At 33.8% G+C, this 27,639-nt stretch overlaps 1 protein-coding gene and 1 pseudogene across 18 annotated transcripts in view; one reads left to right on the forward strand and one right to left on the reverse strand.

The window, feature by feature from the left end:
* The window catches only part of PTPRD (protein tyrosine phosphatase receptor type D), a 2,469,774-nt gene that overhangs the window by 2,151,830 nt on the left and 290,305 nt on the right, over positions 1-27,639 (reverse strand). The gene's annotated exons all lie outside the window — the stretch shown is intronic.
* LOC136391379 (60 kDa heat shock protein, mitochondrial pseudogene) lies at positions 24,685-26,783 on the forward strand (annotated as a pseudogene).

Consider the following 27,639-nt stretch of genomic DNA (forward strand, 5'->3'; position numbering starts at 1 on the left):
ATATACACTCTAATGGACATTTCTTGTATTTTCACTGCTGTGATTTATCTCTGTAACTATTAAACAGTTTCCTGTTAAGTTTATTTTAAATAACACAATCAAGGAACTAATAATCAAATACTGACAGCCTACCTCTCATTTATTTTATGTGGGAAATTTTATAAAATAAAACGTGCTTATTTTATAATATAATTCTCAAGAGATATTCTTGCATTCACTAAATTATTAGCACAGTACATTGGCTATAATCTCTAAAATCAATACCAGTTTAAAATTTTACAATTCTAAATATTTTCATGCCATCTTTGATGGTCTGTATCAATAGCTGATTTATCTTATGATAAACATAAGTAGCTAGAATACTAAAGAATATAAACCCATTTATGAAAGTTGAAAATTTTAACGGAAAACTATGGGCTGGGTGTATAACTAGTCCACCTTATATATTTTCTTGTCATTACTTAGAGCAATGGTTTTCAAATACATGAACCAATGTGTAGAAAATAAGGTACTTTCCTTATACTGTGGCTGGAGTTCACCAAGTAGTAATAATTAAAATAGAGGATTTTTAGTTACTCAAAAATCTCCCATGAGCATGTTTTTTGCACTTTACATTATTCCAGAGTTTCAAAATGCTACCTTTTGCCTTGAATTAACCTGCTGCATGTATCAATGGCTCCTCATAGAATTAATTTCTAACATAATGCATACATGCTGTCCAGTTTCTGCAGGTGCTAGTGTCGTCTCTGCTTAGCATTATAATTTTAATTCTGTTTTCCTTTATTAATTTTTCTACCTTATAAATGATGCCAAAAATTCAAGCAATTATCTCTATCATTCTTTGTAATTGCTATAGTATATTTCGTTGCTCAGAAGAAACAGAATTTATTTAACCAGTCTTCTACAAAGGGCTGTTTCCAATTTTTTGCTATTATAAACAATACCACAAGAAATAGCCTTTGTGGTAATCACTGAATATGTTTGTAAGTATAATAGTACTTCATATGGGAAGCAATTTTAAAAGTAAAATTACTGGGTCTAAAACTACTTTTTAGTTTCAATATATAGTGCCAAATTGTTCTCACTATATGATCAAAGTCTCCCACCAATAGCATAAGTGAATAGTGATTTGGTTATACCCTAAGTAACTCAGCATCCTTTACAAAGGCACCCAGAGACAGAATCTTTAACCCATGGTTTAATCCTTCAATTTTTCTGAACAAATAAAGAGGACTAGTGGAAAAAAGATGTTCTTGTCACTTTTTTAAATTTATTTTGTCTTTCTTCCTTCCTGCTTATTTCTTTCTTCACTCCTAAATTAATGTTATTTTAAAATTGCTAAGGTCATACAACAAAAGAAATTATTACTTTAATTTTTAGAAAAGCTACTTCATAAGTTTTTCTTCGAAGTTCAACTGACATCTTTCTGACAAGAGCTTCATTATCTTGCTTGCAATATATATATATATATATATATACACACACATTTATATATAAAACATATATAAATATACATATAAATTGAATATATATTCAACATTAACTTTTTTCACAAAATATTGGAAATGGAATACTTTTAAAAAGAAAAGAAGAAACAAACTTTGAATGGTATAATTTAGCTGGCTAACAATATTTGACAAAATATATTTAGACTTGTGTTTATACCTTATCACTGTGTAGTGTTGACTTAGTCATCTTTTTTGTTTGTTTTTGTTCCTAAACATGCAGCATGGCATAAAACTTTTAATGTTGAAAGTCTAATACTTACTAAGACCAATGGAGATACCTTGAAATATTCTACGTGGGGGTTTTCCACCATTTGTGAAATGGTGTTTTCTTAAATTATTCTCTATTTACCCATATAAGTGGACTGTAAGAGGCTTAAAATGAAGCAAGAATAGTGTATATCAGTAAAATCCCTGTAGACTACGTGAATTTATTTTAAGGTCAAACCTAGGAATCTAAAAATGTATGTAGCATTTAAGAGATAAAGCAGTAAAAAATAAAATATTATTCATCAATGTGTAGACAAAGAAATGTTAAGGCAGGTATACACTTTCTCCCATTTCCGCTGACTGAAACAAAACTAAATAGAAAATGTGTTTTCTTAGAAGTATGGGAACATATCAAAAGAAAAAAAAAAACTATAAAGCACCATTATCACTATTTGCCATTCCTATCTAAGTAATTAAGTACAAAATTGATTAAAGTTCCAGAAATAAACATGTGAAGAAATTAGAGGTTTAAGAAAGAGGATGATGAAGAAAGTAAAGTCTCCATGGCAAAAAGAAAGGGAAATGACATATATAGTCACTGAGACTTAAACAAGAAAAAAATGTGTGGTTGTTTTAAAGGGAGAGGATAATGGAAGTTTGGACCTTCCCCAGAAGTTTGGAGGAAACATTTCCACAAACCCCAGTGGACTGGAAAGCTTTTTGCCGAAGCAATATTGCCTGGATTTGTCAGTAAACCTTTGGGATCTTCACGCTGTCCTGAACACACATCCTTATAACACCATCTTCAAACAAAGGGCAACTAAACTGAAATTTTGACAAGTCTGAATGATTTTAAAACACAAAAGATTGCAATGATGGGGTCTCTATTAATATGTTGTTGCTTTGAGCAAAGGATAGGTCAGTACAGAATAGGTTTGAGAATAAGCTGCTCTTTCCAATCAACTGCTGTACCTACAGTTTCAAATCTCTCTGTCACAGAAGAAGCATGTGTAGCAAATGGGAACCAGTTTTTACTGCAAACTCCATCTGGCCCTGTTCCTATAAAAGTGGGAGCAAGATCTAATTTTGGAAACTCAAATTCAGTATATTTATATTAAGATTTTTTTTTTACTTTTTATTTTACTTTGGCTTTATGTAGCTGATGTTATACTCAAAGTTTGGTATGCAATACTTAGTCTTCCTTTCCCCTTAGTGCAAGGTGATGGTTTTTCTTATATTGTCTTGATTTTTCCCTTTTTAATATTCTAAACTTGGAGCAAATTTATTTAACTTTCACAGTGACTTTTTCCAAGCTCAAAGAAAAGCATCATACTGATTATGAAAAGAACGAAAAAGTTCATAAATATATGCACCTAAAGAATAAGCGGCTTTTTAAAAAATTGGTAGAAATCTAAACATAAATTAATATGTTCTAGCAATGTAAACCTAAACATTAGGTTTGGCCTTGCTTCTCATTGTGGCAAGTAACCTTCATAACATCTTTATCTTATTCTTAGTTCATCTGGAAAATCAAGATAAATGCTATTGAACTGCCTACCTCATTGGGCTATTTTAATGCTCATTTCATTCTTCATTTATTAATGTATTACTTATTTAATGAGTACCTACTGTGTTGAAGGTATTGGTTGTGAGGATGAGAATCACACGAAAAATAAAACATATATAACTTACAAACTGAGAAAAGTTATGCCATATTAAATATTGCTACTATAACAACTACAACTTTTTCCAATAGGCATAAACACAGCTTTCACTGTGCAACTACTGAAAAAAATGTGCAAAAGACAAAGCGAGATAGACAGGCAGAGACACAGAGACACACAGAGAGGCTACAGATAGTAGTTGCATTGTATTATTACTTATATAATCAGATACTACTTCAGGCACTATAACAGAGTCAGTTTACAGTATAAGGACACAATGGGCTTCCCAGTCCTCACTGTTAACCGTACAGGGTAATACCAATACAATAAAATGCTTTGGTCAGGAACAGCCACTGGAAGAAATATCACAGAGTTTCATTTACTATATTTCTTCCTTCCACATGCACAGACGTATCTGGCTGTGGCAGTTGCTCCCTTGGATATCTCACTCAATGACCAACAAGAAGTTCTTATGTACTTTATTATGCACCTCTGAAATCTCCTACTCAATGGAAATAAAGATAACTGAAATCTCATGATATGGAATGTAGTCAGCTATCAGACTTGGTTTTGTATTGTCATTTTATGAGAGAAAACTTAAATGTCTATTATAAAATTTTGTTATAATTGATTTTTCATTACATACTCCTGTACTAACATTGATATAAAAAGGCAAAATCAATATTTTCTGCATATTTGAGCCGTTCACTCTTCCTCATCCATTTGAGCCTATTTTGTAAAACACATTGATCTTAAAAGATTGATTTTGTTCTTGATAAAGTAAGCACATATACAATTAAAACAGCATTTTAGTATTCTAGGAATATGGTGGTATTGATCATGACTAATAGAAGTAGAATGCATAGCTGCCTTCTAGTTTTGTTGGATTAGAAATGGATTTTCAAAAGAGAAACTCTAACTCGGCATTTTGTAACAATGTGGTATTAGTAGTTTTAAAATTTATAAAATTTAATGCTTTAAAAATCATCTACATCCTTCACCTGATAATGAAATGAATGACCAATAATATCCTTATTTTCTGCATTTGTGTAACTAGTTCGTATATGTCCTTATACTAGTTATAGTAGTATATATCAACATACTTTCTCTAAAACATATGTGTGTTAAATATAAAAGCTTGAGAAAAATAAAAACAGAAAAGAGTCAGAGCAAGACAATAAAAATGAAGTGAAAATAGAAGGTTGTCTAAGACTGGGAATCAAAGGGGCAATTCCTTAACCAAACAAAGGAATTTTGTTGCATTTATGCTAAAGTTCAGGAACAAATGTGACAGGTTTTGAATATAATTAGATAAAGTTAAATTTTTCTTGTCATTTTTATTACTTTTGTACAGAATAAAAACATTCTTACTAACTATATAGATATATATAGTAAAAAAACAAAAGGCCTATCTTTTAGTCTCTTAGTTGATGCAAATCAGCCATATCATGACTATAAATTAATAACTGGGTATGTGTTTTACATTCTCACTGTATTACAGAAAACCTATACAGCTCATAATCTCCATAGGTGAAAACTTTCTGGACCCAAGATTTTTGAAGAGGTGCTCCTAAGACAAGGTTAAATAGCAGAATTTTCATCATTATTCATTCAGTCCAGGAAACTGTCCTGATATTTATACACAGCTTCACAGGATAACCTAGATTATATCTATAGTATCTTGCACTATTCATGTAGGTTCCTGTAGCTAATATTAGAGAAGAACATAGAGGATGAAAACTGGGAAATGAAAATGTACAACATGTGGAGAGACAGGGGACAGCGTAGTATATATATATATATATATATATATATATGTCCCCAAATGGAAAAAATAATACCTAAATGCTTATTTTGCTTACTTTCAACTTTACATTGTCATTAGTATGGTTATTCTGAAATACAACTATTGATGGTTATCAAAATACAATTATTAATCATAGGATTTCAAATTTTAAAATCTTTCAAATAGCTTTTAATCAACATAAAGTAGACACTTCTTAGCAAGAGATAGAAAGCTGTCTCTCTGTAGCTACTGGGTTAGAGTTTGGCACCAACTCCAACCATATCCACATACATAAGTCATTGAAATCTAGGTCCAGGAACCAGAACATGCCACTCTGATGCATTTGAAAGTATTGCTCTATCTGCATCCAATATATTTTCACCAATTTCCTCTTTGGGTTGAATTCCAGCCATAATCAAAATCTATCTAAACTAACATCATCCCTTAAAAGCCTTCCACATAATTACTCTCCTTATGCTGCACAAGACTTTTATAAAATCTGTAAGGACCACTGTGATAGCTACCACAAGGCAAAATGTTCTAGTGGTTCAGAATAGACAGATCATTTCTCACTTCAATGACTTTTTGTCCAAGTACATAGAGTGGTAGGTCTTTGAGCTATGAGGATTTTATAAGTAGAGGTGAAGACTAAGTGGTGGTGACAGAAGCATCTGAATTAGAGATAAGGTTGAGAATGTGTTTTCAGCCAAAAGAATTTGCATTTTAATCTTGAGGTTAGAGTGGAAAATTCTGAATGTTATAGAGAAGAAATGAGATGATCATATTTATCCTGTAAAAATATTAATATAGTAGATGCATACAAGGTTGTGTAGGAAAGAATATAAGTGTGAATACCAAATAGAGAATTATTACACAAAAAGATATCAATTGAACCTGGTTTTTTTTTTTTCCATATACATCTTTTTAATGTCTTTTTTTTTTTAGAGAAGGGGAGGCAGAGACAACAGAATTCTGGATGTGTCTGGACCAGGATTCACCTAGCAAAGCCCACTAAGGGCAATGCTCTGCCCATCTGGGGCCTTTGCTCCATTGCAACTAGACTCAATTTTTAGCACCTGAGACCCGAGGCCATAGAACCATCCTCAGTGCCTGGGGCCAACTCGCTCTAATTAAACCATGGCTGCAGTAGGTGAGGCGAAGAGAGAGAGAAAGAAAGAAGTGAGAGGGGCAAGGGTGGAGAAGGAGATGGGCACTTCTCCTGTGTGCCCTGACCAGGAGTCGAAGCTGGGACTTCTACATGCCAGGCCATGCTCTATGACTGAGGCAACCTGCCAGGACTAAAAGATGTCTTGTTTTAAGTTATGTATTTTGGAGGAAGAAAGTGAAATTGCTGATTCTGTAGCACAACTTGGGTGGGGGCTGGGGTAGAAGGTTAGTTTACTTTGTTGAAGGACTTGATACCTGGTGACAGTATTTTCTATGAAATCTACTTGGATCCCATGCCTGAAATTTGAAAGCATATGTACAAAAATCATTTTTACATTTTATATTAAATAAAGCATTTGTTTTTTTTTGTTTTTTTTTTTCTTTTTTTGTTTTTGTTTTTTTCATTTTTCTGAAGCTGGAAACGGGGAGAGACAGTCAGACAGACTCCCGCATGCGCCCGACCGGGATCCACCCGGCACGCCCACCATGGGGTGACGCTCTGCCCACCAGGGGGCGATGCTCTGCCCATCCTGGGCGTCGCCATATTGCGACCAGAGCCACTCTAGCGCCTGAGGCAGAGGCCACAGAGCCATCCCCAGCGCCCGGGCCATCTTTTCTCCAATGGAGCCTTGGCTGCGGGAGGGGAAGAGAGAGACAGAGAGGAAAGTGCGGCGGAGGGGTGGAGAAGCAAATGGGCGCTTCTCTTGTGTGCCCTGGCCGGGAATCGAACCCGGGTCCTCCGCACGCTAGGCCGACGCTCTACCGCTGAGCCAACCGGCCAGGGCAATAAAGCATTTGTTTTAACAACAACAACAAAAGAATGTTGCAATGAAAAGGAAAATATGTCCAAAGGTTTTAGAATTGAATCAATGGGATTTGTCATCTTAATAGATGTGAAAGTTAAGATTGAAAGTGTAGAGAAAATTACTTTATTTTGAGTCTGGGTGACTAGGAATATAATAGGGGCAAGTCAAACAAAAAAAAAATCATGGACGGTTTGGCAGGGATATAGATGATGAGTTTAATTTTTGTTACAGAAATTTTGAATCTGTGGTGACACGCACAATTAGAAGAGACTGGGATTCAACTGCAGGTGCAATCCTGAAGTTTCGGAGAGAACTCAAGACTTAAATATATACATGCACACACACATTATGTTATAAAATAAATATATATTATATGTGTATATAGCTACATATATATTTTATTGTAGTTTACATAGGGGCAATGAGAAATTATAAAGAGATGAGAGAAAGGGATGTAGAGGAAATAGGGAATGAACCACATTATATAATGTAACAGAAGCCATTGGAAAGACTATTAAAAAGCAACTGTGATCAACACTATCAATGGTCAAGGTACCACGCATTACTAATAAAATGTTTTAAAAGTATATGGCTGAGGCAGAATTAGAATGTGTGTCTCTGAATTCCAAGTCCTCTCTCTTTTGACTATACCACACAGTGCAATATCACAACCATCTTTTCACAATTGTAGGTTTGCTCTGGAATTTGAGGTCTTGGTTAAAAATTATTTGAATGCTCAGGTTAATGGAAACTTGTATGGTTCAACTCTTCTTCCTTGCCTTTAAATGCAACTGGAAGTTATGTGAGAGCTGGCAGGCAGAGAAGATTTGCAGACTTATGAAAAAAAATCAATGCCAAGTTGGCATTCCAATGTATGCACATGTAGTTCATTTTCATGACAAGAAAATATGTAATTATAATGCATTTTATACGAGACATCTAGAATAACTGTCTTGATTATGTTTGTGTTAGTTTTATCGTTTAAGCTTTTCAAATTCATCCCAAGAATATTTGTTTTTTAAATTAGGTCAATCATAAGATTCCATGATTTGGAAAGCCTGATGTACATCATGCATACAAATTAAGATGAGATAAACCTAAATAAAAAGGAGAGAATTATTTTACTTTAGAAAATCTAGTTTTCAGCATCATAAATGGCCTGACTCCATTACAGTCACCAACACACTTATCTCTTGTGAAATCATAATATATATATGGAACTATAAATAGATATAAAATACATATCATTAAAGTATTAAAAGGATAGGTTTCTTTGTGGTTTTTTATTTAATTATGTTTACATAGATTCTAGTGTTGCCCCAAATGCATTCCTCCTCCCCCTTATTCAAAAGGATAGGGGTTTTTATTTTTAATTTATGACATGCAAACAGAAATAATTCCAAACCAAATCTGGAATGTTCTAACAATATATTTACACTCTCTATATTTCAATCATATTTTCAAAACATTTCTTTCACATTAAATTTCTCTTTAAACTTTCCCATGAGGTAATCCAAGTAATTTGTGTCAGTAAAAATATAACATACCCTATCTATTAGCCCTTTATTGTTCTGCAGGGTGCAGCAATAGGCCCCATAAAAAAAGAAAATAATTAACCTTCTTTCTGCAGCCTCCCCCAATTTTTCACTCAAGCTGGTTGATTCCCAGAAAGGGGCTCAGCTGTTAGTTGGCAGCTTATGCCATTTATAGAAGTATATTCACAGAGCTGATTCTTGCTCAGGACAACTTCATGCTTCATCTGTTTTGTAACATTTTCTTTAGTTTATGATACTGTCCTCAGAATCTCTTCTGGGACCAGATAAGTTACCCTGAAATTTATAAGAAAACAAGGAATAGTTTAAAACACAGTGTGTGAACATAATAATTGAGGTTTGAATCTACAATAGTGCTATGTATTTTATAATTTAAATTTAAAGTACTGTTAGTCACACTCTCAGCACTGTTAATCATACTCCCTAAATGTTCTAACATAACTGGCATATTTTCAAAGTTAGCCTCTTTTGAGATAAAATCTCAGCTAATTAATATTTTTCTCTACAACTTGGAGACATATATGATTAAAATATGTGACAGGAACTAACCTAAGGAAATTCCAAAAATAGGAGCTAGGACAGGGTCAGAGATAGAGACAGACGTAGAGATAGAGATACAGATAGAGATAAAGATACAGATAGAGATAAAAAGAGAGAGAGTGAGAGAGAGAGAGAGAGGGAGAGAGAGAGAGATTAGATGAGTATTACCTTATTAGGACCTGGCAAATATGTATGATAATGATCACTGTTAATTGTTTTACAAAACAGAAAAATAACAGTATAGTATTCCAATAATTTAGCAAAAAATCATGTTATCTTCAACCATAGACACTGAGGACCTATGGGATTTAGAAAAATACAACTGTCACAATAACAACAGTACTTAAAGTGAAAATAACTAAAAAAAAAACTAGCACAGAACAGTACCTGTATGGGTGGGTTACATACTGTGTTTTACATTACTAAAGACCAACTAATGTAAATAAATAACAAAATAAATAAGAAAAATAATAAGGAAATGAGAGTGTGTATGTTTATATGAATGGGAAAAGGATAAGGAGAACAAGGAATTATATCTTTGAATTATATCTTTGGTCATATTTGCTTTTTTAATAGAGAAAAATATTTTGATCTAATATTTTTCTAGAAAAGTCACTACTATTTTCTGTTAAAATTATATTAGATCATTATATTATATTTTAATATAGTATATATAATATATACACAATATATTAGATTATATCATCTTAGATCAATATTTTACTGAAAATGTTAAATTAAATGATTTGTTGTACCATTTCTGACTTATATTTCCCACATACACACTAATAACAGCCATTCTTATCAAAGTTATGACTAATGCATTCCTCTAAATGCATAAAAAAATTAAGTATTACAGTTAGAATATTTTTAGTCTTGGCAACATAAGTACAAAGTCAACAACAGGAAATTAATTTCTCATGTAAATAGAAGTTAACAATCCATATTATGATAAATTTGTTAAATTAAAGATTTTCAAGCTGATTCCAGGGGCTTCTTTAGATAGCTCTAACTCCTAAGAAAATAAAAACAAAACAAAAAACAACAATGCATGTATTCATAAAGCCAGTACATTCTATTTTCTGTAAAATCATCCTTATTAGTTTATTAATGCATAACTTTGAGAATGTAATTTCTTATATTATGTGTTTATTTCCCTGCTGACACTAGCTAGAGAGCTTCACTTTAATCTGTTTGAAAACACCAATGCAAAAGTGTAGGCTATATCTGGAACTTTTGACAAGAGGAGAAAAATAACCAAATAAATTTCAGGGAGACTATTCTTGCCAATATTATCTTTCTAATTTATTAAGTTAATTTTTATGCTACCATTTGTAGTTACCCTGTTTCCCTGAAACTAAGATCTAGTGTATTTTTTTTTCGAGCTTAGAAATATAAGGCTTCCTCTGAAAATAAGACCTAGGGCATCTTTAGGAGCAAAAATTAATATGAGACACTGTCTTATTTTCAAGAAAACAGGGTAGATTGTTGTACATGGAAACATCACAAGAAATTCTTGATGGAATTCAGAGTTTGGCTGGTTATGCTGATGTTTGTGATGACATGACTACAGTACATTAATAAATGTTCAACATCAATGTGAATTCTTGTTCATAGAAAAATAAGACATCCCCTGAAAATAAGACCTAGCTCGTTATTAGGAGCAAAAATTAATATTAGACACCGTCTTATTTTTGGAGAAACATGGTAGATTTAAATTAGTTTCTCCTTTTTAATGGTAATGTGAAAACCAAAAGATTATACTTTTAAAATATTTTGATTTCATATTACCTTGTCGGCCAAACCAGAAGTAGTACATTTAAGCAAAAAGTTCATTTGGCAAACACAAGTTCCAGCTTTGGGTGTCTGCATAAACCAAAGAAGTGAGAAAAACAGTCTGGAAAACAGAGCCAGAACCAGAAGAAAATTTATAATAACAGGTCATGTAAGATACAGCAGTAAACTAAAAATAATAGGCAGTAGTTGCTTACTTGTAGCTAAATTTTACTGGAAAATTGGCCAGTGTTGCTCACTCTTAATACTTTGAGAAAAAATTTAAACATCTGGATTTATACAATCTGTGGATTTTTAAATAATGTAACTTATTCACACAAAGTTAAAAGTAACAGACACTTTTAAAAAAGCAAGTAACAACTTAAAAATTACTTTTTTTTTGGCCAATCCATATGGCACAAAGCAGTCTTCCAGCTGCCAGTGTACAACCTCTGAATATATTATTTAATTTACAAAATTCACCTTTGGCTCATGCATGTGATACATGCATATAACAATAATTTTCACTATTCTTAAGCTAATTATTCTAAATTCCAGCTGCATTTCTTTAATTTTTAATATACATGTGGCATATGAATCAGTATAAAACTTTCTTCCTTGATGAACTACCTAAAATTTAGCCCATTAGTAATTTCAGGCATGTCTAGTACCTGTTAAGTTGCTATAGCTCTTTCGTTTGTGAACAAAATCAAACTTGTGAAATTTGATCTATAATTTGACAGAATAGCTGTTTGCTTAGTAAGTCATGACTATTTCAAAATGCTGAGACTGGCCGTTTTTTCATTCCTCATGATTGCATCCTTGGGAATTGCAAATGGCTACGTTTGGTTAAGTCAACCACAGTGGCACAAACATAAAAGCAGTTAATTTTCTCATATAAGAAAAAGTCAAAAGATGTATAGTTAGGGTTCGCTAAGAAAATCACCAGAGGTCTAGGCTAGATCAAATTTATTGCTTGAGTATCCTTACTTTGTAATTGTTATGACCATGACAGAGTGACTTCCCCTCATGTATGAAGCCAAGATGTTAGGAAGTAACATGGCAGGTCTACCATAGGGCACAGGTTGCTGACAATGTTGATAATCCCTTTTAGTCAGGAAATCAATTGTTTTACTGGGGCCCCTTAGTAGAATATGTCCCCAAATATCTGGTCAGCTAAACTGAGGTACAGGACCAAAACGACAAGTATGAGCATCTAGGGAAGGAGATATTTTTTAACTGGACACATTGCTGCCCCAAACAAGATTGAATTCTGTAGAAAGAGAAAACATATCCTTGTCAGGTGTTTTCCAACATCTTCTTGCCATGGGGATTTTACTGATACATCTGGATGGAGGGCTCAGATTCACAGCAAGAAGATTTCTAAGAGCTATTAACCAGGCCAACATGTTACTGTTGCTGCTTTTTCTTTCTCTTTCGTTTCCTCTAACTTATTTTTTTTTTTAGAATCTTGTGATCAATTCTAAAGGAATCACTCCTTATTGAAGAATTTAAATAAAGGTGGTAAAGTACACTGTGCTATTGGCAAACTACCAGCATGAGCTACTGTAAGATGATTCAAAAGGATGGGCATGGGACAGTGCCTACCTCAGCGGTAATGCATTATTAATCCGTCTCTGAAACTGTAATTACCTTCTCATTCTGTCTCTCCAAGCCTGAAAACAACTTCACTTAGCCTTCTCCTTTGTGGGTGAATTAGTGATCATTTTATACTGTGGTTTACAGTATGTTACTACATTAGATTCCACATTTGAAATATCCTTAACTTGTAAGTATATCTGCAATTTATAATATATGTGAAGCACTATCTACCTCACTATATGAATGACAGCTTCTGTGGGTAGTCTTTAGAAGCTCATTCTATAAGCTCAATTATTAGATTAATTTAGAAAATTTCTGAGTCATATTTTTTGCAAGAGGAAACAATTTGTAGAATTAAGATTTTTTCCTTCAATTATTTTTATTAAAAAAGTCACAAATAACATAAAATCACTTTAATTACTAAAGTTATTTTTTAATACATGGATATAGAACATGGGTAATGAATGCTAGAAAAGTATAACTACTCAGCTAATGTTAATGAAACAGTATGCTTTCATATTTTTAAACCATAATAACTATTTTGCAACAATAAAGCATATTTAAAGAGATATTATGAAGATGAGCTAAAATAGGCCAAAAACTCAGAACTATAATAAAGGATATGAGAGCAAGGATTCTAGATAAAATATTTGGCAATGATATATTTTCTTTTCTCCTATAAATTAATTCATAGAATTATCAACCCACTGAGTTCATTCAATACCAACTTAAAAGATATATTTTCCAGTGAATTATTTCCAACTACCAAATGTTATTTCCCTAGGAAATTCAAATAAAAATGCCTGAAATGCATTATCTGAAATTTTAGTGGATCAGTAAGTAGCTTGTCAATTGTGATTCTAAAATCTTTACATGGTATGGATTTCTACTTCATGCTCCAAACTCTTAATGTTTTATAGAATAATTTACATCTAGATGCAGCTATTTAGCAGAGGATGTCTAAAAAATCAACTTAAATTATAAATAACCATTTCAGTTACACATGTATACTGCATTATGAAAAACTAGCAATTGAATAGTTCTGCCTTTAATATTGATAAATAATATCTCAGACTTGCTTAAGTCAGCAATGACTATAGCTGAGAAAAAAAAAAGCTGACTACATAAGCTTGAAAATCATTTCTCTTAGTCACACTAAGCCTTCTTAATATAAAGATAAACAAATTTAGCAAAGCTTGACCAGACTGCCCTCTAAAAGGTTAAGATAATTTTTTTTAAGCAACTGCTTTGTCATGTGCTTGGTAGACACCTTTTGCAAAACCCCATGGATCTCTGGATATTGCATCATCTCCTTATTAGTACAGAAATTCAGCTAATTACCAACTAAGGCATTCACTAAAATCCACAGAGATCCTCTTTATTAATAACATTGTTAAAATGCATAATTATATTGTTTTAATTTTATGGATTTTTAGAAACTACTACTTAGAACATATTTTTGACGATTTTTCAATTCATTTATTCACTCACCAACAATGTATGTTTAAAATTTATTTATTTATTTTAATTAATTAATTTATTTATTATATTTTTCTGAAGCTGGAAATGGGGAGACAGACTCCTGCATGCGCCGACCGGGATCCACCCGGCACGCCCACCAGGGGGCGACGCTCTGCCCACCAGGGGGCATCGCTCTGTTGCGACCAGAGCCACTCTAGCGCCTGAGGCAGAGGCCATAGAGCCATCCCCCCACCTGGGCCATCTTTGCTCCAATGGAGCCTTGGCTGTGGGAGGGGAAGAGAGAGACAGAGAGGAAGGAGAGGGGGAGGGGTGGAGAAGCAGATGGGTGCTTCTCCTGTGTGCCCTGGCAGGGAATTGAACCCGGGACTTCTGCACACCAGGCCGACGCTCTACCACTGAGTCAACCAGCCAGGGCCGTAAAATTTAGACATTAAATGAAAGACACAGTAGACAAGCTCAACCCTCTTGTACCTTCAGTCAAATAACAGACTTTATATTAATAATCATTGAAGCCAATAATTGATTACAAATACAACAATGGCTCCAAAGATAAAATAGCAACTGCTATAAACATATGTTCTATATAGTTCGAACAGAATCTGTAAAATCAGAGAGAAACTTTTCTAAGAAAATAACACTTAAACTGGAATATGAAGAGGGGTCAAGAGAATGGCCGAAGAAATTATTATAAAAGCAGATTAAACAAAATGAAATTTCAAAGTGCCTAAAAAAAATTGAGGGCATCAGAGAAACTGAGAGAAGCTTAACATGTCTTGGAATATAAAAGAAATAAAATTATGTTGGAGACAGAGCATGAACAGAGTGTTGTATATAGTTAGTCTATAGACTCCAACTCAAATCAGAGCAATTAGAGGACTTAGTGGGAATTTAAAAATGGGGGTCAATGTGCTAACTGAGTAGCTCAGTTGGTTAGAGTATCTCCTGATACAACAAGACTGTGAGTTTTATCCTTGGTCAGGGTACATATTATCAACAAATAAAGGCATAAATAGGTGGAACAACAAATAATGTTTATTTTTCTCTTTCTGCCTTCCTTTCTCTTTCTAAAATAAATCAGTTAATAAAAGAATTTGAAAAGTTAGGGTAAAATAGGTAGAAATATAATATTTAACTATTAAATCAAAAGCAACTCATTTATTTTGTTTTTTTTTGTTGTTGTTTTTTGGAGGTTTTTTTTGTGTATTTTTTTGAAGTTGGAAACGGGGAGGCAGTCAGACAGACTCCCGCATGCGCCCGACCGGGATCCACCCGGCATGCCCACCAGGGAGTGATGCTCTGCCCATCTGGGGCATTGCTCTGTTGCAACCAGAGCCATTGTAACACCTGAGGCAGAGGCCACAGAGCCATCATCAGCACCCGGGCCATCTCTGCTCCAATGGAGCCTTGGCTGTGGGAGGGGAAGAGAGACAGAGAGGAAGGAGAGGGGGAGGGGTGGAGAAGCAGATGGGCACTTCTCCTGTGTACCCTGGCTGGGGATTGAATCCGGGACTCCTGCATGCCAGGCCGACGCTCTACCACTGAGCCAAATGGCCAGAGCCTATTTTTTGTTTATTAAATAATTTAAAATGAATTACGGTGGAATATTCATTTACTAAATATTAGTTTGAGGTTTATGTCCAAGTAAATAGATGTGTAGAATCAAGACCAAATTTACTAAAATGCTTAACTTCTAAGGTATTCACAGGATAACAGCAAAAACATTATATAATATTATAAATTAAATGTTCCAAATTTTTCTAAAAATGAATTCCATTTACTCTTTTAAGCATTTAGTTTTGAAATAAATGTGTCAAAAAAAAAAAAAAAGCCAAAAGGGAACATTTATCCGTTAGTGGTGCATATTTTTGTAACTGAAATCTTAAATATAATGACGGAAATGGCAGTATGGTGAAGACTATGTCCCACAAACCAAAATACATTCCTATCAAAAGATGAAGTGAGAAAAATTTATGTTCTAAATAAACTATTTCAATGTTATTACATTGCTATTTCCAACAAGCTCAAACCAAAACCCCATTAAATATTTGATCAGTTTGTGAAAATCCAGCATGTATTCTTCAGAATCATGAATATAAACATCATGCAAATAGTTTAATGCATGACAAACTCATAAATAAATATTTTGCATGACTGTCTGACCTGTGGTAGTACAGTGGATAGAGCATCAACCTGGAATGCTGAGGTCGCTGGTTTGAAACCCTGAGCTTGCCCTGGTAAGGCACATATGAGAAACAACTACTATGAGTTGATGCTTCCCGCTCCCCCAACACCATTTTATCTCTCGTAAAAAAATTATGCATGATAAAATAATGTAATATTGGCACATCCTAACTGCATGTAAAAATAAAAGAGATGAAAACTACAGAACAAATGAGAGCTAAAGTTACTTATAAGTTTTATTTAGAACAAATATCATATGATCTATTAATAAATTCAAAGAAGGCATTGATAAGATAGAACACTCAATAAAATGTGTATAGAGCCTGACCAGGCAGTGGTGCCACTGGGATAGAGCATCAGACTGAGATGCCGAGGACCCAGGTTCGAGACCCCAAGGTCATCAGCTTGAGCACAGGCTCATCTGATTTGAGCAAAAGCACACCAGCTTGGATCCAAGGTTGTTGGCTCGACAAGGGGTTACTTGGTCTGCTGTAGTCCCACGGTCAAGGCACATATGAGAAAGCAATCAATGAACAACTACGGTGTTGCAATGCACAACGAAAAACTAATGATTGATGCTTCTCATTTCTCCGTTCCTGTTTGTCTGTCCTTGTCTATCCCTCTCTCTGACTCTCTCTCTGTCTCTGAAAAAAAAAAAAAAAAAAAAGAAAAAAAATGTGTATAGAAAGAAAATACATCAACATATAAAAGGCCATATATGATAAACCATCAGCTACTATGATACTAAATGGTGAGATACGGAAAGCTTTCCCTCTAAAATCAGTAACAAGACAAGGCTGCCTACTCTCTCCATTCCTATTGAAAATTGTGTTGGAAGTTCTAGCCAGAGCAATCAGACAAAGAAATAAAAAGCATTCAGATTGGAAAAAAAGAAGTAAATGTTTCACTTTTTGTAGATGACATGATTTTGTATATAGAAAACCCCAGACTCCACACAAAGACTATTAGAAACAATAAACCAATACAGTAAGGTCACAGGATAAAAAATCAATAAACAAAAGTCTATTGCTTTCATAAATACCAACAACAAAATTTCAGAAAATGAACTAAGAGAAAGAATCTCCTTTACAGTTGCAAAAACAACAACAAAATACCTAGGAATAAACTTAACAAAGAATGTAAAGGATGTATACACTGAATTACAAAAAATATTAAAGGAAAATGAAAAAGACACAATTACATAAAAAATATTCCATGTTGATGGATAGAAAGGATCAACGTAGTTAAAATGGCCATATTACCCAAAACAATATACAAATTTAATGCAATTTCCATCAAAATTGCAATATCATTTTTTAAAGAAATGGAACAAAACAAATCAGCAGGAATCATAAAATACACTGAATAGTCAAAGCACTCCTGAGATAAAAGAATGAAGATGGAGATATTACAATATCTGACTTCAAATTATAGTACAGAGCCACAATAATCAAAACAGCATGGTATCGGCAGAAAAACAGAAATATAGACCAATGGAACAAAATCAAGAGCCCAGAAATAAAACCACATATATATGGACAAATCATATTTTACAAATCATGTTTTATAAAAACACACAACGCAGAAAAGAAAACCTCCTCAATAAATGGTGCTGGGAAAACTGGAAAGCCACATGCAATAAATGAAACTTGATTACACTCTGGCCTCCTGCACAAAAATCAATACAAAATGGATCAAAGACCTAAATATATGATCTGAAACAATAAATTACATAGAAGAAAACATAAGCACTAAATTCATGGACCTTGGCCATAGAGAACAATTTATAAATTTGACTTCAAAGGCGAGGGAAATAAAGGCAAAAATTAAATGAATAAATGAATGGGACTGTTTCAAACTAAAAAGCTTCTGCACAGCAAAAGAAACTGATAACAAAACAAATAGACAGCCAACAAAATGGGAGATGATATTTGCAAGCAACAGTTCTAATAAGGCATTAATATCCTATATATATATGTATATATCTCACAAAACTCAGCAACATACAATAAAGTGATCCAATTAAAAAATGGACAGAGGAACTGAACAGACACTTCTCCCAAAGTCACATACAAATGCCCAACAGATATATGAAAAAATGCTCATTTTCACTAGCTATTTGAGAAATGTAAATCAAAATTACAATGAGATACCACCTCACACTTGTTAGATTGGCTATTATCAATAAGACATGTAATAAAAATGTTGGAGAGGCTGTGGAGAAAAAGGAACCCTCATTCACTGATGGTGGGAATGCAATTTAGTACAATCATTATGGAAAAAGTATGGTGGCTCCTCAAAACTTTAAGAATAGAACAAGCCTCTGACCCAACAATCCCTCTACTGGATATCAACCCCTAAAACTAAAAAACACTGGCATGTAAAGACACATACATCCCCATATTCATTGCAGCATTGTTCACAGTGGCCAAGACATGAAAACAACCAAAGTGTCCCTCAATATAGGATTGGATAAAGAAGATGTGGTATATGTAATCAATGGAATACTACTCAGCCATAAGAAATGACAATATAGTGTCATTTATGACAACATGCATGGACCTTGAGAACATTATACTGAGTGAAATCAGTAAATCAGAAAAAGCTAAAAACTGTATAATTTTACACATAGGTGGGATACAAAATTGAAACTCATGGACAAAGATAAGAGTGCAGTGGTTACCAGGGGAGGGAGATGTGAGAGAGGAAAAGGGGGTAGAAGAAGGGTGTGAAGAGGGATTAATAAATATAAGGTGACGGAAAATGATCTGACTTTGGGTGATGGGTATACAACATAATCAACTATTCAAATGATGTAATGATGTTTACCTGAAATCTATGTACACTTGCTGATCATTGTCACCTGTTAAATTTTAATATCTAAATAATAATAATAAAAAAGGTTTCTTTGGGAGATATCTTTGCAGGTTAAGTCAGGAAGCTACAAGCTAACACTCAAACCATACTATTTCAAATATAAAATAAGGATTTCCCTATTATCCAAGGCTAATCTGTCAAATCAGGAATAAACAGTGATTTTATATTATTCTAAAAAGTAGAGAGAATATACTTGTTTACAAGTGGCCCTGTAGCTAACCACACATAGAAAAATGATTTTAAGACTGCAAGTGGAGTGGTAGATCAGAAGAGTATCCATTCTCGGCCTGACCTGTGGTGGCGCAGTGGATAAAGCGTCGACCTGGAAATGCTGAGGTCGCCGGTTCGAAACCCTGGGCTTGCCTGGTCAAGGCACATATGGGAGTTGATGCTTCCAGCTCCTCCCCCCTTCTCTCTCTCTCTGTCTCTCCTCTCTCTCTCCCTCTCCTCTCTAAAATGAATAAATAAATAAATAAAAATTAAAAAAAAAAAAAAAGAGTATCCATTCTCCAAGGGGAGAAAACAGTCCAAAGAATGCATTTGTATGAATTTTCAGGAGAAATTTGAAATATATTGGATGATTGCCTTCATTGAATTAAATTAGCAGAATTGAAATGATTTAAATGGGTAGATATCTTGATGCATGTCTTTCTATATATAAAAAAAAAAAAAAACAAGCTCTTGGTAAATTATAATACCTCCTCTGTCACTTTCCTAGAATTTTAAGTTAAAGTATGAGAGCCCTACTTTAATTCTGGTGATTGATTGACTCTTGTATAAAGGACTACAGCATTCACAAAGGGAGTTTATCAATACATAATCTCTTACAGCAAGAATGCCCAGTTATTAGGTACCTGATCAACCTTTATCTCAGTTGAAAATAAATAAACTTTAAACCAATGAAATGTAGTTTTTAAACAAATCTTTCACATCTCATTGATACTAATTTGAACAAATATTTTGATCAGGTTAGGAAATATCATTCACTTTTAGTGCAAAGAATAATCAATGATAATTAAGTGGTTATAATTTCAGAGCAGAAATTTAAAGGACAGGGTATATTTTCTGCTTGGTAGGATGCTCTTATTTCTAATATTAGCACAATAAAGTGAATATGCAGAGTCTCTGAGACAGTTGTCACTCCACTGATTGCATGTTTGATTGAGCTGATTATGGTGTTTAGTCAGATGACCTAGTTTTCTCCAATGACTTTATAAATACCCTTACAAAACTCCCATATTTTAACAGATGAAACACATTTTCTGAGACAGAATTTTTAATCTCTATCAAGCTCTCAGGTGGTGTTAATACTGTTGGTAATACTTCTAGCCATATTTTAACACGCAAGATTAGTATACATTAAATCATAAAAGAGAAAAAGGTTATGCTACACTTATGCAGCACTTAAATCTGTATTCTGGTCATACTTTTTCTGTTTTTGAGAGATAAATTCTGAGTAAGTACACATTACTGTACTGATTATTTTTATGTTCAATTTTTAACACTATAATTTTTATAACACTAAATTGTTTATTCCTTTATTAAAAAGACAAATAACAATAAATGAGAAAATGCACGCTGCTAAAAAAAATCTTAGATTCATTTTACATTGTTGAAATTCTTTGCTACTTTGAAATCTTATAAGAAACTCAGAGAAAAGTAGAGGCATTGAATTTTTTTTTAATTTTTAACATACCAAATAATAATCAGATCTTTTGAAACAACCCGAACTCCTACCTGGGTATACTGTTCTCAACCTATGAGATTAATCTCACTTTCGATAATAATTAGTTAATTGTTGTTATATTTTTCAACATAATGACTAACGGAAGATATTGATATAAGTAAAAAATTGACTATTGATCTATGGTACCATGATCATAAAACATGAGGTATATTTTTCATTCGTTTAACTGGGAAGAGCAAATACAAAATTCAGAACCTAGCAAGCATTCATTTTTATTCAATAGACAGAAACTGTTTTAAGGTAATTTTATTTTCACACTGAGAAAAAACATCAGAATAAATATCTAAAAAGAAAAGTTTGTTCAAACTTGGAATTTGAATCATTGATAAATTCTAATGTAAACATATTTCTTTATTTTCCATAAGCTTTCTCATTTCTTTAAGATAAAAACACAAAACAAAGCAAAATGAAAAAGATCTCTACCATGTTTGAGTAGAAATTTTTAAAAAATCTTAGTCTAAATAAGGAAAGCTGTCAGCTAGATTTAGCAGTTTTAGTGTTCCCTAATAAAAAGCTGCCACATAAGTAAGGTAAAATCAAAAGGAGGCCCTTTGTGCTTCTCTGGCTACTTAGAAATCTGATGGACAGAGACTTAAGGACATACACTGCTCACAAAAATTAGGGGATTGGAGAATGTGCATATACTCAAGTACTTTCAGCCTTTTGTATAATACATTTTTACCAATGCAATAAAAGTTTTTTTATTTGCATAAATTGAACATCTCATTTGCATAATTGAACAACTTTCTTTCACTTATCGTTTGCTTTTCTGATCTTCTTGTTTAATAAAAAATCAGCCCTGGCCGGTTGGCTCAGCGGTAGAGCGTCGGCCTAGCATGCGGAGGACCCGGGTTCGATTCCCGGCCAGGGCACACAGGAGAAGCGCCCATTTGCTTCTCCACCCCTCCGCCGCGCTTTCCTCTCTGTCTCTCTCATCCCCTCCCGCAGCCAAGGCTCCATTGGAGCAAAAGATGGCCCGGGCGCTGGGCATGGCTCTGTGGCCTCTGCCTCAGGCGCTAGAGTGGCTCTGGTCGCAACATGGCGACGCCCAGGACGGGCAGAGCATCGCCCCCCTGGTGGGCAGAGCATCGCCCCTGGTGGGCGTGCCGGGTGGATCCCGGTCGGGCGCATGCGGGAGTCTGTCTGACTGTCTCTCCCTGTTTCCAGCTTCAGAAAAAGGAAAAAAAAAAAAAATCAAATGTTTCTTTTTATATCACTTCATATTCATTTTAAAATATTGCCTAATTTTTGTGAGCAATATATTTGTAAGGTGATTATTTGATGTTCTTCCTGTGAAAAAAAATTTATTTAAACAAAGTTCAAAGTATCCTAAGAGTAGAGAACATAAAATTAAAAATAATAAAAATAAATAGGATATTATGAAATATGCCAATAAACAGCAAATCTCAAATCTGAATTTTTATTAATCCACAAAAGCACATTATAGATAGGTTGATATTGCTACAAGGCTCAATATCTGTCTATAGAAAACCAATTTAAAACAATAGCATTGAGATCCTGGTATAAAAAAAGATAAATCTTTCTAGAGATTAAGTTATATACTAATCATTAAAGATAACTTCAACTTTATATCACTAAAACTATTTTAGCTCAGAACTGGCTTTGCTTATATTCATTCCTTAACATGATTCACAACTATTTCCCATCTACTCATCTCTCATTTTGGTTTTATTAACATATTTATTATAGAAGTAAAACAAAATAATTTTTGAAACTTTGGGAAATGTTGAAAAGTATGAAAAGTAATTACCTGTAAATTCTATTATCATAAATATATCACTTTCATTTTTTACATGTGTGTGTGTTTATGTATGTTCGAATATTTCTAAATAAAATCTCTATAGTGCCAAAATCCTTTTTTTTAACTTAAAATATATTCAGGCCAATTTCCCATTCAAGATGATGGGAAATGAATAAATAATTTCTGTATTTATTCTGTAATATGAATAAATAATTTCTATAGTGCAATGTTTAGCCTTTCAATTTAAAATTTTTTTCAGAATACAATATAACTATGGAAATGCAAAGCATCAATAAGGGCTCTGGAATGAAACACACACACCTAACAATCCTTGTTCAAATAATCCCAGAATAGTATATATCATGACAATAGGTTCACAGACCACTTGATGGACAAACATAACAAAATGTAAAGATTTTATATAAATATTATTAAAGCATTTCTTATAGCTTGAAGGAAATTTGGCAATTTATAAAAGGTGATGTTTGAAACTAATTTTCCCCTTTCCAAACCTCATGAGAAAGGATTTATAAGAAAATAATATTTTTTTCTGTCCTTTAGGTCAATACATGAATACTTAGTGCTCAAACCAATACCAAGCCTATCAAGTCTGCCCATTGAGGGCTCCTGCAGAGGTCCAGCCCCACTTTTCAATATCTCTTGGAATAAAGATTCTTGAGTCCTTTTAACAGGGAACATATTATTTTGCAGCCACAATTTCTAGAGTCTTGATTATAACAGTTTCCTGCCACTAAGCTGAGATAAAGGAAAGAACCTCTATATTCCCTGACATAAACTCCCTGTCTCTGTAAATTAGCTTCTATTTTAAAAGCAAAGCAACTATTAAAAGAAAAATCAAAAAAAGAAACAAACAAAAAACTCCACTTTATTTAATTGGTCCTACACAGATTAGAAAAAAAATTAGAAATTTTAAGGAATATTAAGAACCAATCATATTAATCAGTGACATATTTAATGTGGGGCCATTCCAGAAACTATATTAATATTTATTAAGGCACAAATGATATCTCATGATATCTATTGGATTATACCTGGTGATTTAAAATGCTTATGCACAAAAGATGGTAGAACTGGAAAAACAGAAGAAATAAAAAAGTAAGACAAGTTTTTTACATTATTTTAAGACTTCAGAATAAGCTTTGGCCAGTTGGCTCAATGTTAGAGTGTCAGCCCAGCATGTGGAGGTTCCAGATTTGATTCCTGGCCAGGGCACACAGGAGAAGTGACCATCTGCTTCTATAACCTTTCCCCACCCCATCTCTTTCTCTCTCTCTGTCGTCCTCCTACAGCCATGGCTCATTTGAGCAACGTTGGCCCTAGACACTGAGGTTGGACCCATGGCCTTGCCTCAGATCTTAAAAATAGCTTAGTTGCTGAGCAACAGAGCAATGGCCCCAGATGGGCAGAACATCACTCCACAGGGGGCTTGCCAGGTGGATACCGGTCAGGGTGCATGTGGGAATCTGTCTCTCTGCCTCCCTGCCTCTCACTTAATAATAATAATAAATAGATCTAGAAGTACTAGAATTTCGTCTTTTAAAATGTACATCACATACACATATACAAACACACACACAACTAATACAAACTTCTTTCTGATAATAGGCACTTGTTAATAACTTAAACAAGTGCACAGAGAAGAGGAAAATATATCCTACAAGAAGCCTCTTTACAGTTATTGTCAAGAGTTTTCCTATGAGACTTTAAATGGCTTGCTTAGAGGCAAGGCTATATAGAAAGTTAGACACCTGGAAAAATAATTGATTAATATGACCTGTGAGTTCTGGCCTTCATACATGGTCAAATTAGTAAAGACAAAGGTTCAGCTTATCAAAATTTTAAAATCAGAAGGTAGTGCTTTTTTTATTACTTTTTTATTATTCTTTTGCATCCCTCTCTATTGTAAATCAGACAGGTCAAAATATCATGTAGGCACCCTGCACTCTGTCTGCCACTTGCTGCGCACAACCTGCTTCGCTGCTCACGTACCCGCTACTACCCTGCAGAAATGCTTCAATTACACAAAGTCCTTAACCAGATGATGCCAGAGTCCAGGGAATTAGCTCCTCATCTCATTCACACTTATGCCAATAATATAAAATTTGGTGCAGATGCCTGAGCTTTAATGCATCATGGTGTAGTAGACCTTTCAGCTGATGATGTAGCAATTACTATGAGGCTAAAGGGAAGAACAGTGATTATTCAACAGAGCTGCAGAAGTCCCAAAGTAACAAAAGATGGTGTGACATCACAAAGTCTATTGACAAGCCTCAACAGGCAGTGGCTCAATGGATACAGTATCAGACTGGGAAATGTAGGACACAGGTTCAAAACCCCGAGGTTGCTGGCTTGAGCATGGGCTCATCCAGCTTAAGTGTGGACTCATTAGCTTTAGTGCAGGGCCGCTGGCTTGAGCGTGGGATCACAGACAAGAAAGACCCCAAGGATGCTGGCTTTAGCCCAGGGTTGCTGGCTTAAGCAAGGGGTCACTTGCTCTGCTGTAGCCCCACGGTCAAGGAACATATGAGAAAGCAATCAATGAACAGCCAAGGAGACTAAGGAGATGCAACAAATAATGTATACTATTCATCTCTCTCCCTTCCCATCTGTCTGTACCTATCTGTCCCTATCTCTGTTTCTCGCTCTGTCTCTGTTACACACAAAAAAAGATAAATATAAAAATATTGGTACTAAATTTGTTTATGATGTTGCCAATACTACAAAGGAAGAGGCTGGGGATGGTACCACCACTGTTACTGTACTGGCACACTCTAATACTAAGGACAGCTTTGAAAAGATCAGTAAATATTCTCATCCAGTGGACATAAGGAGAGGTGTTATGTTAGCTGTTGATGCTGTAATTTATGAGTTTAAGAAGCTGTCTAAACATTTGAAAATCCCAAGGAAATAGTCAGATTGCTATGGTTTCTTCAATTGTAGACCAAAAAAATGGCAATATTATTTCTGACATGATAAAAAAAGGTTGGAAGAAATGGCATCATCACAGTAAAGACAGAAAACACTGAATGATGAATTAGAAATTATTGAAGGCATAAAGTTTGATTGAGAATATATTTCTCCATACTTTATTAATATAGCAAAAGTTTAGAACTGTGAATTCCAAGATGCATATGTTCTGTGAGTAAAAAGAAAATTCCTAGTGTTCAGTCCTTTGTACACAATCTTGAAATTCCCAATGCTCACTGTAGTACTTGGTCATAATTGCTGAAAATGTTAATGGAGAAGCTCTAAGTACACTTGTTTTGAATAGGCTAATGGTTGGTAGCAGTCAAAGCTCCAGGGTCTAGTGACAATAGAAAGATCCAGCTATTGCTAATGTGTTGCAGTGTTTGGAGAAGAAGGATTGACTTTAACTCTTGAAGGTGTTCAGCCTCTTGACTTAGAAAAAGTTGGAGGTCACTATGACCAAAGATGATGCCATGTTCTTGGAAGGAAAATATGAAAAGGCTTAAATTAAAACACATATTCAAGAAATCATTGAGAACTAAATATCACAACTAGTAAATACCAAAAGGAAAAACTAAATGAATGCCTGGCGAAACTCTCAGATGGTGTTGCTGTTCTGAAGGAGGGTAGGACAAATGATGGTGAGGTAAATAAAAAGACCGAATAACAGATGCCTTCAATGCTACAAGAGATGCTGTTGATAAAGGTATTGTTCTGGGAGGGGGTTTTACTCTACTTCAGTGCATTCCTTAGATGCCAGCTAATAAAGATTGGAAATTTGGTATAGAAATTGTTTTAAGAGCATTCAAAATTCCTGCAATGACCATTGTTAAGAATAAAAGTATTAAGGGATTGTTGATAGCTGAGAAAATTATGCAGAGTTCTTCAGAAGTTGGTTATGATGCTATGCTTGGAGATTTTTTGAATATGGTAGAAAAATAAATCATTGATCCAAATAAGGTTGTAAGAATTGATTTATTGGATGCTACTGGAGTGGCCTCTCTGTTAATACCAGCAGAATATGTAGTCACAGACATTCATAGAGAAAAGTAAGACCCTGGAATAGGTGGAATATGTGGAATGGGTGGTGCCATGGAAGAAAAAAAAGTGTACAAAGTAGAGAAATATTCAATTATGTAAACTTAGTGTAATAAAAATTTGTTTAAAGTTAAAAAACAAAATATCATGCAGAAGGAAGTTTGCAGACTAGACTAATTCTTTTGCATCTTCCTTAGCATAGCTTGAGTTCTTTTCTAGCTTCTATGGAATAGGGTTGCATTGTGGAAAATTAATTCTATATTAGCTCTTCAGAGTCATATTCTTGCATTTTGATAATAAATCTAAGCCACATTTTTATTAATCTCATTAGTATTAGACAAATAATAAATTTAGATCATTGGCCTAATTATTATAATAATTGCTTTTTCTTGTAAAAGGGAGATGACTATAAGGTTTGGTTACATTTTTCCTATATATCCTTCTTAATATTTTAAAATATTTTAATTCTCATGATGCTACATTCATAAACATATTATTTTGGACTTCATATCACTTGTTATTTAGTAAATTAAAAACACATTGGTTGTTTTTTATATGCTTCAGTTAAAGTTTCTCTTGGTTGTCACTTCCTTCTTTGCTAGTTGTTCATGACTTATTTCAAGTGAGTCAAGTAAGGCTTAAAAGAAATTTTTATAAGTTGTATATTCCAAAGAATTAAAATTAATTAGTAGTAGTGTCACTACATTGTAATAAATCTTTACCATGTCATTATATGTTTTTAAACTAGTTATTTGACCTGCCCTAGGATAGTTCATCAATATTTTCTCTCTCTGCTTGCACTCTTGATAGGTGGGTAATCAGATAATTTTGTCTTGGCTTTGATCAGAAACAACTTAATGAGTACACTGCATACCTAATGTCCTGTGATTAAGCCATTTCATATAAATGTTTTATTTTTTATTATAAAGTATATGTGTTTAAAGTATAAAGGTTGGAA

The sequence above is a fragment of the Saccopteryx leptura genome, chromosome 2 (genome assembly GCF_036850995.1).
Source record: "Saccopteryx leptura isolate mSacLep1 chromosome 2, mSacLep1_pri_phased_curated, whole genome shotgun sequence".
Taxonomy (NCBI): domain Eukaryota; kingdom Metazoa; phylum Chordata; class Mammalia; order Chiroptera; family Emballonuridae; genus Saccopteryx; species Saccopteryx leptura.